Below are 14,302 nucleotides of genomic sequence, written 5' to 3'. Positions count from 1 at the left end.
GTGAGTGGGGGTGCAAGCATGCATGAGAGGACATTCTACTGCATGGGGGTAGCCACCATGAGGAGGAAGCTGCCCGTGTCCACTACATGAACATGGGCCATTCTCCTCTGGCTATGGATTCTTTCTTTTCTAAAGGAAGAGAAACATTATTTTCACTGGCTTTTTCTGTAGCAGAGGGAATTCCCTGAAAAGCAATACTAAAAGTTTTTGCTGCAAATCTTTGGGTTCCTGTCAGTGTGTTGGAGATGGCGTTCCAGTGCATCAACCTTTTGCACCGACTATCCTAATGACCACTAGGGGCATTGGGAGCAGAGGTAGTTAGTGAGGGGTCTCCTTACCTGTCCCTGCTTGCCTCTACTCTATGACCCCTGCCTTCTCCTAAGGTACTTCCTGTAGTGAGTCAGTCCTCTTCCTTTCTTCCTAGAGAGAAGATGGAAACATCTATTTCTCCCTACCTATTCATTATGTAGCCGATAGATAGAATAGGTCTCAAATGTAGTTAACTAATAAATCAACTTAGTATTTAGATTGTTGTACAATCTCCATGTGTGTTCTTTAAGTTTTAGTTCTTAAGTCTTAGTTTTAGTTCTTCAACTAAACTCTACACTGTACTCTGTAACTGGAGTGGGTAGCTTCTCCTGTTGGCGCTCTGCTAAATAATCACAAACCCCAACAGTCAGGGGCATAGCAACGTTGGAGTGGGATCCGAGATAAAAAGTGCAGATAGGCCCCTTTCCTCCTACCTTTCTCTTCAGAGGGGTAGGAGAGGGAGAGTGAAGAGCAAAGGCCCTCTCTCTCTCAGAAGCCCAGGCTAGGGACATTTGTTCCCTCTTGTTCAATTATAGCTATGCCCCTTGTCCCTGTAATATCTTTGTTGCCCTGACAGTGTACAAGTCTTTTGTTTCACTGGGTTCTTTGTCTGAGGTCTTTCTGGCTTTAACCAATTCCCAGAACAATCTTATACCCAGGAATTATTCCCTGTCCTGGCTCATCTAGCCCTAGAAATGATCTTGAGTTCAGCATTTCCTTTTTCTACTTCTGGCTAGCAATGGTCCTGTTGGACTCAGCTTTTGAAAACTTCAATTCCTCATGCTTCAATTCCATGCTTCAGATCCTGAAACACATGCGCCTATGTCTTGCACCTTTAACATGGTGTCAACTTGCTACTTCCAAACAGATCTTGCATTCAGGTTCTGATCCAGCTGCAACAATTCCCTCTGCTCCCCAATCTTGCAGAATATTGGCAGAGATATCCTCTTGCCTCACTGCTGGATTGCTCTTCCTGTTTCTGTATCTTGGGTGTCTGCTCTGTGTCGGTGTACTTCTGATGAAGAAGTTGGGTGGCTGCTTAGTGTTCTCATGTCTGCTGAGGAGCCTGTACACATGGCTATCTGCAATTCCCTGGGCTGGGGTCTCCGCCCGCCTTCTGAAACCTGCACACTTTGTCCATGGAAGCACACAGAGAGGCTTTTACTGGTTAGGCATGTCACTGATTGTAGGCTTACATCAAGGTCTGGCACACAAAACATCCTTTACAAGGATCTTACGTCTCCTTCTGGAGAACATGGCACATCTCAGGAACCCTTGCCCAGTCTTCACTACTTTCATGACCTTCCCATTTGCAAGGAAGACTTTGCCTTTTGTGCTGCAGTCAATTTCAGTGAAAAGTCCTTTATCAAGGTCATGTGGTTTGTTGCCCCTGAATGAATGCACCAGCCTTGCAAGCTGCCTCTCTGGGTAGCTTTAAAACACCCACTCTGAGATGCATCAGTGTATCGATGTGCGTTTACACTTATGGCTGACTCAGCCTTCTCCTTCCCTTCCCTCTTCATTTGCTTGCATTGACAGCTTTTCAAATTGAGCAGTCCCTCTTTAGGTGCCGAGGCCTTTTGCAGTTAACACACAGTCTGGTTTCTGCCTTCCCTCCTGAGCCTTCTCTTGCCCAGGAGGTTGTCTCCAGTCCCCCAATCTCTCTGCCAGCCCTGGTCTCCTTTCTGTGACTGTATTCATCAATCAGCTTCCAATTCACAAATTCCAACGTGAGTTCTGACACAGGTTTGGTTTCAGTGGCATTGCCTCACGAGATTCTGGCTCACTGCACAACATTGTTACAACTTGATTGTCTTTCATTTCTTCTCCCATCCCCCTCAGTTGTTCTGCAATATCCAGCACCAGATCCAAATGCTCCTGCATCTCTTGGGATTTCTGTAGCTTTATCTCATGCAGCTTATGTATTTGGTACAATTTACTGTTTAGATTTGCATGCTCAGGCAGTTACTGGAGGACTAGCCACGTACCTTTTGAACTCTGTTCATTTCTGAGGTGAAGCAGTTGGTCATGCTCCACAAGTACGCTGATTACATTAGCTCTGGCTTGTCTGTCTCTTTTTTCTATCTTCTTGGTTCTGTGATGGTCCATCTGTGCTGACCACTTCCCACAGGTCATCTTTGAAAAGGACTATTTCCATCTTAAACTTCCATAGCTGGTAGTTACAGCTATTCAGCTTTGCCATGCTTTAATCCTGGTTATCTATTGGTTAACTGTAGCGTTTAACCAAGATTGCCCTGAAATTCTGGGGTCACAATTAGCTCCACTGGGCTCACTAATCCTGATGAACTTTTTAATCAGTATCCTTGTGATTGTGTGAAACCAGCCTTAAAACACTACAACCTAAAAAGCTGTAGTCGGAATCTGCACCATACTTTTATTGTATATGAAACATATTTATGTTGAGAGGCAGTCCCTGATCCTTATTTTAGTACAAATGATGTGTGAAATATTTCTTGATAATTCAAGTATCCATTCCAGGAATTCAAAACGAATGTCAATTTAATGTCAGACTTATTTGCCCTCCTACCATTTCTATTTCTTTCCATGTTTTTCAGCTTCACCAGTTGTGCTACAATCCATATTTTCCATAAGGTTTCAGATTCAGAACATTCAGTACTTTCAACTATGTCACAACATCTGTTTGCAAGTATTCTTAGATCTTTTTCAGCTGCAAAGTCTTTCAAACTTCCTAACAAGAATACTAACAGGGCCAAAGGCAAGTATTTGACATCCTTGTATGGATTAGCCCTTTGTTTTTGGAAGCAGTGGGTTTATTCTGGAGGTGTGGGACATCACTCCAACCATGTAAACATTATTTCCATTAAAATCCATACTACCTGCAAACCTTTCAGAACTTTGAACATATTTCATTCAGTATTTTAAAATTCCAAGTAATTAATACACCTAATTTTACCTTATCTTTGATTAACGTGCATTTGTATTTGACTGAGGCATACCATTTCCTTTGCACAATTTAGCACTTTTTATAATTACTAAAAACTAGCCTACCCGCACAGAGCATCTGTGTGCTATTTGGGGCTGGCTGTTCCCGCCTCCTTCCTAACCCCACTCTCCCTCCCCCTCCCTCCTGCCCCACTCTCTTACCCCCTCCCCCTTCCTCCTGCCCCGGACTCTCCTGCCCCCCTCCCCCTCTCTCCTGCCCCACTCTGCACTCTCTCTTTCCCACTCAACCCCCTTGCAGTCTCTCCGCTGCTTCCCCACCACTTTCTTGTCTTGCCGGCCTGGCACACCGCCTCCCGCCCCTGGCGGCCAGGCCGGGCTTCGCTGCCACTGCCGCCGCCTCCCGTTTACCTGACGGCCGTCCCGCCACTGCCTCTCGCCTCCTGTGGGTGGGCCGGGCTTTGCTGCTGCCACCTCCCCCTTACCTGGAACGGCAGCCCTGGCCGTTCTGTTGTAGCCTCCCGCCGGCAGGCCGGGCTTCGCCACTACTGCCCCCGCCTCCCCTTTACCTGGGACTGCCGCGATGGCCGTCCCGCCACCGCCTCCCGCCTCCTGCAGGCAGACCAGGCTTTGCCGCTGCCTTCCCCTTACCTGGGATGGCCGTCCCACCGCTGCCTCACGCCTCCTGCGGGCAGGCCGGGCTTTGCTGCCACTGCTGCCTCCCCTCCATACCCAGGATGGCATGGCCTGGCCTGGCCACTACGGTGGGCATCCAGGGAACAACGGAGTCTAGGATTGATAAGGGGAAAGTACCTTCAGGGACTGTGCAGGACAGGAAACTAGAGAAACAATCAGCAGCAGTAGCAGCAGAAAGCAGTGCAGGCCCAGTAATGCAATGAAACGAAGTTGCAGGAACATTCACAAGCTTTGCAGGCTCACACTCTTAGCTGGTTCAAAATCTCATTGGCAATTGTTATAGCTGTTTCCCTCACAAACACAAAGTCATCTTATATAGATTTAACTAAGAGTTTATTCAGCAATAACTCCATTTTCTCCTCCTCCTTTCCCTTTCTAACTCCACCTGACACATGGGCACGGGGGGTAATACCAATACCAATTCGGTGTACCAATCAGAAGGCAGAGCAAAGAGATGCCAGAAATGGGGGCAGGAGACAAAGAGTGAGACCCCTGCTTACTATCTATATTCCTAATGTTGCTAGTGGGAACTAGGACAAAAGGTGCAAACAGACGATGCAACTGGAGCTGCAACTCCAACAAAAGAAGCTGTCACTAGCCCTCTTCAGACTTTATTAATCATAACTGAGCACTGCTCATGAGTGGGGAAGCAGGGAGGATGTTCTGCCCCCTGCTGTCACTCATCCTCCCTGCACGCAACAACCATACTTACAGCACTGTTTGTCTGGAGGGGGACAGTGCCATAAATATCATGACTGGTGATCATCATGCTTACCTGTGGCACCTGTTGGAAGTGAAGGAATTTGCGCTGTCTCTTGTCTCAGTGACATAGGAGGGCAGACTAGTGAGTAAGAGGGCTAGAGGGTCAAGACATTGGTCATCCCTTCTCTACTGCTCTGACACTATCCCTTTGGAATGTAGATTGCTACTCTTAGGGACTAACTTCCTTCCTTCCTGTTTTGCACTTCCTCTTTCCCTTCTCTTCCTGTCCCTTCTACCTTGCAACATGCAAGCTCCTCTCCCCTGCACCATGTGTGCAGAGATGCAGAATCCATCTGTATCCAGCTAGCTAGCTAGATTAGAGATCCTAACTCCTCACTTTCCTATCTAGAATGGAGTTCTTTAATAAATGCCATATATATTGATTTGTAACTATGAACTGGCTCCAAGTTACTTTACTATCAACATACACGCATGCCTAACCAAATTCCGCTGTGTTGTGCCTCTGTGCACTCTGCTATAATGAAAAAGGGATTCTCTTACCAGAGAGAATTCCCAACAGCACCCAGGTTGCCAGCAGCCTCCTCTTCTTTCCTCGGGCATACTTCAAGCTTTTCAAGGAATGTGAGGACAGTTACTTCTTGCAAAAGATCACAAGGGTCAGATTGGAACCAAACAGCTGCTCAGATGTGGAGAAAGCCGCAGCTGGTGGGCTTTCTCCTTAGCCAGTGGGCTTTCTCCTGCGCATTTGCTTAAAATAATGTATTCAGGTTGAAGGTTTTTGGATTTTTATTCATACACACACACATACTTGATAAGTTTCTTAACAGGGGCTGACATCCTGACTAGCACTGTGCTCATGCAGCAGTGCCAGGATTAACTCTTTGCCTAGTTAACCCCTGCTAACTAGGCAAAGAGGCACTTTTTAAACATGGTGATTCTTTTTATTTAGCAGGGGGAGAGCAACTGGCCCTATCCATCCTAAGCACAGTACTCCTCCAGTGACTGTTGCTGGTGTCTATCTTATATTTCTTTTTAGATTGTGAGCCCTTTGGGGACAGAGATCCATCTTGTTTGTTTGTTTGTTATTTCTCTATGTAAAGCACTTTGAACACTTTTGTTTAAAATGGTATATAAATATTTGTTGAAATTTGAAGATCCAGAGTACCACTGTGTCATTTTGTGCATGGGGGAAGCAGCAGTATTTGACAATCACCCCTACCTTATGAAGCCCCTTGTGCATCAGAAAAATATGTTCCAAAGGGCTGTGAAACCCTCAGGGACATCTTTTGGGGACACACAGTGGGCTTCAGAGGGAAGGGGAAGTCAAAATGTTCATTTTGACTGTCATTGGACAGTCTCCCACGCAGAGGCATATCTAGGGACAATAGGGCCTAGGGCAAGCACTGAAATTGCGCCCCCTGTCCAAACATCTGACACCCATTTTTCAGATAACTTTACCATAATATCAGCTGAAAAATACAAGTCATGCTTGTTAATCTTTTAATATTTCAAAAACTATATGGCAGTGGACATAGCCAGACCCAAAAATGCTGGAAAACTACAAATTTCAGTATGCTGGAGCTCATGAAATACCCAAATACTATGTGGAGATATACTTGGAAAACTAAACAGAAGTGCCTATCTAATTCTCTACTATGCACTGTAGCATCACTATTACATAAGTTTTAAAAATAAATGGAGAATTTGACTTTTCCCAGATACTCTGAAAATAATTAAAGGATATGCAGAGTAAACTGCGTCACTGCTTGGAATATATTCTAGTATTTCAGACAGTTAAAATGAGAGAAAGAGAGCAAGAAACTCCCAGTGGGCCTTAAAACTAAGGATTTCACACTGATTCAAAGACAAACTCACCATTAATAGCCATATTATTAAGACATCATATTTAACTCACTTATCACAAGAAGCAAAATAAGAGCAAATGAATACAATCCTAGCTCATAAGCTTCAGCTCAGTATTCACAAGCCCTGATTCTCTGTACATAGTGCCAATCTGAATATGTGTACAGTGACTTATATTATATTAATTTTTTAAAATAACAATTCACCTGTAGCCCCTTCGAGGGGCTTCCTAAAGGCCATGAGGGGGTCTGCAAAGGTTCCCCTCCCCCCTCTGGCCTCTAGGGCCTCGCAGGGACCATTTGAGCATGTGTGGTGGCCATTTTTTAAAATATATTTTTTTAAAATGGCTAAAAACAAAATGGCCTGCACGCATGCTCAAATGGCCTCTGCGAGGCCTGGCATGGCCTAGGGACTCACAGAGGCCATTTGAGTATGCATGGTGGCCATTTTGTTTTTAGTGGCCATTTTAATTTTTTTAAAATTTTTTAAAAATGGCGCCCCCTTCAAGTGGTGCCCGGGGCACGTGCCCTGCCTGCCCCACCCTAGATACGCCCCTGCTCCCATGAGTGCAATGGAGCAGCAGCAGTCTGTATGCTGACATGGATTCACATGTGCCTTGTCAGCATTGGTATCAACCAGTGTCTTTATGCCACCTTTATGCATTATATATTTTGTAAACATTCCTATGGCAAAATACATGTGTTGCTACATTGTATTCATGACAGAATCATGCCATCTTCTCCATAACTGGCCATTGATAGCCCCTGATATAGTTTGATTGATTGGTCAGTCAATAAAAGATATTACAAAAACAGCAAAAAATGCTAGTGCTGTTTCCTTTTAAGGAAATTGAAGTGTGCTCCTTGGGCTGCCATGTAAGCATACTTGGAATCATTGTCCTTGAAAGCATATTATGTGTACAAATAAGCCCTATTCACAAGTTACGTTCAATGCACAAACAATGGTACACTTCATATCTGTAGCCTGTGTTTGAGGGGCCTGTACTCAGGTCCACCTTTTAAATGAATCCATGTACAAGCATTCACAGAAAAATGTGTACATGTGTAGTATCCGTAACATCTGAACATAATCTAACATCTGAATAGGGCTATAGATATAAATACAATCAGAATTTATCTGATGGCATTTTCAGCTCAGTACAGAAAGGAGTGCTTACACATGCATTGTAGAATGTGGAGCTGGTTTTATCTCCTTTTTGAGACAGAGGAAGCTACTTATGGATGTGGATTTTAAAACATCAGCACATGTGGTACAAGAAGTCCATATAGAGTTTTGTGACCTCTTCTTTGCATTTGTGCACTTTTTGGAAGTTTGGAACTCATGAAGCTATAAAACGGAGGGATTATTGAAAGAATAGTTGGGTGCTTTTAGATTTTATGTATTAGCCCATATGAAATATTAACATAATGGGTATTATTGGTTATTTTAATGTGTATGTATATGTGAATTTTGATGATTTTAAGGATTTATGTATTGATTTGAGTATATATGTGGGTAATTCTAAAACAGTAGATATTAAATATCCAGCAACTTTCATCCTTTGGTATGTTTTGAGAAAAATCCTTACAATATTAGGTTGCAGTTGAATGTGTCCCCTTAATGTCTTTTTACAGATTTATTTAATATTGCATACAGCAAAGGTTTTGTGTGGGTGGGTTCTTGTGGTGCAATATAGAGTTTCTGTTGGACTCACCTAGGTCCTTCTTCTTTTTGTTGCCATTCTTTCACCTGAAACATGTCCTTTATTTTTATTTATTTATTGTGGGGGGGACTCTTTAAACAGTTGAAAAACTTCTGTGGAGAGGGGTGGGAAAGTTGGCCTCATGACTGTAAACTATGAGAGCAGGTCCGCCCTTCCCCATGCCAGGGATGCACCTAGGCAATTGGGGTGCCTCCAGCAGCCACCCTGCGCCCGCCATGCCATGCCTCTGTTTTTTGTTTTTGCATAATTCAAGCCACCATGGCATGTGTGTGGCTGAGGGGTGGGCTGGGGGGTGAGCTGAGCAGGACTTGCCTCCCACCCCCCCGGTGGTGGTGACCCGAGTGACCACTTGGCCTGTCCATTTGGCCCAGAGGCTCTTGTTTACTGCGAGGTGCTACAGCGCACCAGTGCAGTTAAAATAGATTGCCACAAGCCCATGATGCCACGTGCTGGAGCGCCTCGCAGTTATCAAGAGCCACTGGGCTGAACAGACAAGCCCAGCGGTCGCTTCGGACAACACTGGGAGAGCAGGTAGGCAAGTCTTGCTAAGCTCACTCCCCAGCTGCCACTCCTTGCTTAAATTATACAAAACAAAAACACCGGACGTACGGTGTGGCGAGGCGGGCACAGGTGGTTTGGAGTCTGCCCCTGGAGGCCACGGAACAGGGCCCCAATGTCCGGGGGTAAGAGCGCCTCTGCCCCCACCCTACCAACCAGTCAATCCTCAAGGAAAAACATTCTGAGCAAAAAACACTCTGAGCAAAGTGACTTTCAACAGCAACTGAGTGCTTCCGTATTTCTATGTGACACCTTTTTGCTTTCTGATAAAATAATATACTGGAGAGTAATTGCAGTGCTGTTGGTGGTGGCAGCAGCCAGGGATACATACCAGCTGACAGAATGTCAACAAAACATTAAGCAAAAGCACATCCAACAACAACATATGGTTTAACTATAGTGGCAGAAATAATAGCTGTAAGGAGGCAATCGCTAGAATGCCTAAAAATGTAAGAGTAGCATCTTTAGCAGGATTCATCCATCCCCTGTGGGGCCATGAGCTACCATGGTGGGTCTTTTGAGAGGACAGAGAGGAGGTCCCTTTGTCCAATGTTCATTTTAATGTGCAGTACATCAAACTATATGCAGCAGAAACTAAGATTTTGTACAGTTGGGCCTATTGAGTTTAATAAGGATGTGGGTTGTTTTCTAAGAAGAAACAGAGGGGGCGGGGATAATTGTTTGCTTTCCATTGTCATAACCTTATACAAAAAGTACATTACAGCCTTCTGTTGCGCCCTCTCATTCTTTGTGGGCCATCTTCATTTTTTGTGCTTCCCCTCTTTCTTTGTCCTTATTTCCCCTCCCTCCCTCTCGGTCACTTTCGATTCATTCGCCTTTTTCCTTCTGTAAGCAAATTCTGAAGGAAGGGGATGCTTGTGGGTAGGGGTGGGCTGCAGCCGCTGCTTGTGCAGTTGGACACAAATTTTATAATAAACCTGCATGCTTCCTCTGTAACATGTAAGAATGCAAAGGCAACAGCCGCACCCACTGCATGTCCCCAGCATCTGGGATTCTGCCTGTGCACCTGGAGGTTCTCTATAGCCATCGTGACTAATAGCCACAGAGGGATCTCTCCTCCTCCGTGAATGTTTCTAAACCCCTTTCAAGCCCATCTAAGCCAGTGGTCATCACCGCATCTAGAGGTGGTGAGTTCCACAAGTTAACTGGCTTTCTTTTTGTGTATTCTGAACAGAGACGGGCCTCAGTGCTGAATGTGATTTAGTCTCTTTGGACCAAGCTCAGAGCACATTGGCCAGGAAACGTTGCCTTTGTTTTCAGGTGATCCTCCAATTCCATCTTGACCCATGTAATTGTCAAAAAATGAGATACTTTGGAAATAATTAGCTTCCTCTTCTTGAAGGCAGGGAGAAAAAGACCCAGAGGATGTTTTGGGGCTGGGTGTGGGCAAAGGGTTCTTGCAGGACTTTTTCAAAAGTGCACAACCTCTAAAGGAGAATGACCAAACCTACCTGCCTGCCACAGCCCTTCCCCATCTCCTCCTCGAATTGAGGATAGCTAGATGTGAATCACAGAGCCCCCCCCCCCAGTCTCCTCTAATACCTTCGGCTGCATCAACAGCAAAGGATAGAGGTGGCTGAACCTGCCCTCCTGCTATCCATCCATCAGATGGATGTCTGCCCATCTCTCTCCATTGTCTAAGAGAAACAGTTCTCCAAGGAGGCTTTCCCTGGGGGGCTGGGGAGCCCTGAGGAGAAGCAGGCACTCTCATCATCCACTTACCTGTCAGTGCCCCCTCTTCATCTTCATCCCTGCAGAGATAAGGAGAAATATTCTTAGTAGCAAATCACAGGAAAGAGAGGATCTCCTCCCCCAGTAATACTAGGGGTATTACTAGGGGTATTACTAGTATGTGCCCTCCCTCTAATTTTAATTCACATGTAGCCAAGTATGTCCCCTCCCTTAATCCTTCTAGCTGGCCCTGCTAATTTTGGATGATTCCATAGTTGGGAGCAGTGAATGTAATTGCCGTTGAATGTCACTCACTGCATTTTGCTCAGAGTATTTTTCATTGAGGATTGACTGGTTGTGGTGGGGCGGGGGGGTGGGCCTGCTCTCGTAGTTCACAGTCATGAGGCCAGCTTTCCCACCCCTCTCCAGTGTAGTTTCCCCACTTTTCAGTTTTGATACCCAGCCCAGATGATGGACTAAGCCCTAACACTGCCCTTTTTGCAAGTCACGAGAACTCAGCCTGGTCAGCACATACAACATTTGTTCCTTTTTGTTCTCTTTGTTGCAGAACTGAGGGTTCGCCGCATTTCCCAACAGTTCCCTCGTTCTCTCCGGGCCATCAACCTGCAAATTGGACACATGCGGACAAGGCTCATCCGCAGTGAAGTTCGGCTGCAGCGGTGGGAAAGGGAAGGTATGTTCACAGCATGCCCCTGAAATTGCTGCTGGGCTAAGAACGGCTCTTTTGTTTATTTCATGTTGAAATGCTTGATTTGAGTCTGCATCTAAGGTTTCGGGGGGAGGCCTGTGAGTGGGTTGTCAGTGCTTGCTGAAGTGTTCCTTCGTTTTCTGTCTTTCATGTGTCCAAGCTCCAGTGCCTGTAATCCAAGCAGCTTCTCAGAGTGAGCAGTGAGGGCAAGTGATGGAGGGTGTGGTAGGATGTCAGCCTTTGCAGCTGACCTCCTGCTTCTTCTCTCTTGCAGATGTTCCTGCAGGCCCTGCTGCACTTCTCCAGCCCTCTGGGTCTGATTCATCATTGTCCTCTGCCTCACTTGAGGTTGCCTCCATCCCACCCTCCACCTCCACCTCTTCCCTCCTCCTGCATCCCTCTCCACCTCCTTCCCCACCTCCTCTGGAGCCAGACCTCAGCAATGTGAAAGAAACTCTGCAGAGTTTGGTAGAGATTCAGGTCCATCAGCTGCGTGACCGTAAGTCTCACAGAGGCAGCACTCCATAACCTCTACCTTTTCCATCCTCATTGTGATTTTACAATCTAAAAAACTTATAGTCTAAAAACAGAGGCAGGGATACAATAGAAGAAGTAGAAGGAAGCTGAGGTGGGGGCAAGTGGGGGAAAGATGTGTATGTATTTCAGCTGCACCTCCTTAGGACCAGGGAGAGCCAGGTTTGAATTCTCATCCAGTCATGAAACTCTCTGGGTGACTTTGGGCCAGTCACTTGTCCCACAGTCTAACTTACCTCTTAGGGTTATTGTGAGGAAAAAATAACCATGTATAAACCTCCCTGAGCTGCTTGAGGAAGAGCAGAATATGAATGCTAAAAGGAAAACAAATATCAGCCCTTTTGAGTCTAAGCTGAGATGAAACAGGAAACCAAGGAGGATGATATACAATTGTGCATATTGCAAATCCTCCTTATAGTGTCATCAATGTACATGAGCAAAAGTTCCCTGCCACCAGGAGCATACAGTCTAAAGTTTGGCTTTGGAGAGAGAAGTGAGGAAGAGGAGGAATGGGAGAGGAAAGCATAAGGGGCATTCAATTCAAGCCGATGGAGCTGCCTCTACTGAGGCATTATACCAAAGGCTGCGCAGTGGAGGTGGGTTTTCAGGTATCATTGGAGGGATAGGAGAGAGACGAGGGGCCACATCTGAGTGGCTGTTCCAGACCCAAGGGTCAGCAAGAGGGAAGAGAAAGAGTTGTTTTAGAGAGCAGGAGACCTTCAGGTGGCTCCTGAAGACAGAGAAGCTGGAAGAGCAAAAATCAATCTGACCTGGTACAAGTTCACCGGGGGGGGGGGGTGGTACATAGCCATGGAGGGTTTTCAAGACAGAGAGGAGGAGTCTGTGCTGGGCATGGAAGGGGACTAGAAGTCCGTGCAGGGACTGACATGGTGGAGGACAGGCCCCTTCACCCTGTTTGTTTTCTCTCCTTCAAGGCCAAAGAGACCTCCGCAGCTGCCAGGAATGCTTACAAAGCTTCAAGGCACTGAGGGAACAATTGAGGCGGCTAAGGAGCAGACTGGCCAGGGTGGAAGCCACTATGGGGATCGTGGTTCCTCCAAGGGAGCTGGACGTTGCTGAGGAAGAAGGGGAAGGCAAATTAAACAAGACAACTGTGCTACTATTTACATAAGTAGCAATAAAATGCTGTGTATATATTTTTTAAAAATTAAATATTTGTTTTAATAGGATGTAGAGATAGAACAGCAATAAAACTAGCATATTTATTGTTTTAAAAATAAAATGTTTTATTTTAAAGAAAATACATTTGTCTTGCTTTGAATATTCTTTGGGTAGAGTTGGGTAAAAAGGTCTTTGGGTCAAACTCAGCTACAGAAAAGACTCTCTTGGCCAGTCCACTCAGGGCCAAGAGATGTTTGAGAGGTTCAAGATGTAGCTCAAGATAGACAGTTCCTTGCCAGGAGACTCATACAGAGCTTGTCTGCCCCAACATGTATGGCTAGGAGGCTGGATTTTGGCCCTGAAAAAGGGATCTGCCCCATGTGGAAGAGAATGGAATGGTGATGTGGAAGAGGAAGCTTGATTTAGGGTGCTGCACAACTCCAGCCCTCCAGCTGCTGTTTGGCTACAGTTCCCATCAACCCTGACTATTGGCTACTGTGACTACTGGGGACTATGGGAGCTGTAATCAAACAACAGCTGGAAGGCCCAAGTTCGAGGCCAAATGTTATTCTCCAGCCCTCTTATTTTCCACCAAGAGCCAAAGCAGCAGCTGGAGGCTTAGATCCAGGCAGAGTCAAACTGAGTGACTGATTTGGCCCTGGGGGAACAGCTAGGAGGTGGCACCTCCATTTCCTTTGCAGGAAGAAAAGCCGTGGGGGTGGCTCTCTGTAGAGCATGACAGGAAAGAACCAAAAAAGGCAGCCTCCATATCAGGCCACCTCCCAGTACCTTCCAGCCTTGCTTGTACTCTGGCAGAAGAACCCAAGGAGACCACCTTTATATCATGAGAGCTCTGTATCAGACCTCCACCCAGGGCAATCCATCCCTGCTGATACTTCAGGGAAAGAGAATGAAGATGCCCCCTACATAGCAGGCCTCCTCCCAAATGCAGGATCAGCAATGAGATTAGACCTTCAGCCTCCAGGCTGTTTTTCTGCCGGAGAAGAGAGAAGAAGGAAAGCCTGAAAGAGAGCACTTGTCACTGCAGATGTTAGATTTGATATGACAATGAAATAAGACAGCAATGCAGGGACCACTGCATTAGCTACACAACTCAGTGGTCGAATGCCTGTCCTTGACCATCTCTAACAGCCCTTAAAGATGGTCAAGTGTAAGGACAAGAATATGTTTGCTCGAGGCTCATTGTGCATGCACTGAGAAGAATCATTAGAATCAACAGAAGATGCCTTCTTAATGGGATACATTGGGCTGAGTGTTTGCACCTAGAACAACACATCACCATGGGAGTGCTGTGCCCATGAATGCAGTAATGCAAAGAGGTGATGTTTCAAACAAATGGTGCGCCTGATTCAAACAGCTCTAGGCAACAAGCTTGATACTCTGGCAATGATTCAGGAATATCACCCAATCTTCATTGTCAGTTTCCTTTT

This window comes from Hemicordylus capensis, chromosome 6 (genome assembly GCF_027244095.1).
Source record: "Hemicordylus capensis ecotype Gifberg chromosome 6, rHemCap1.1.pri, whole genome shotgun sequence".
NCBI classification, from domain to species: Eukaryota; Metazoa; Chordata; class Lepidosauria; order Squamata; family Cordylidae; genus Hemicordylus; species Hemicordylus capensis.
The sequence above is the reverse complement of the archived record's forward strand: the minus strand, read 5'-3'. Positions refer to the sequence as shown.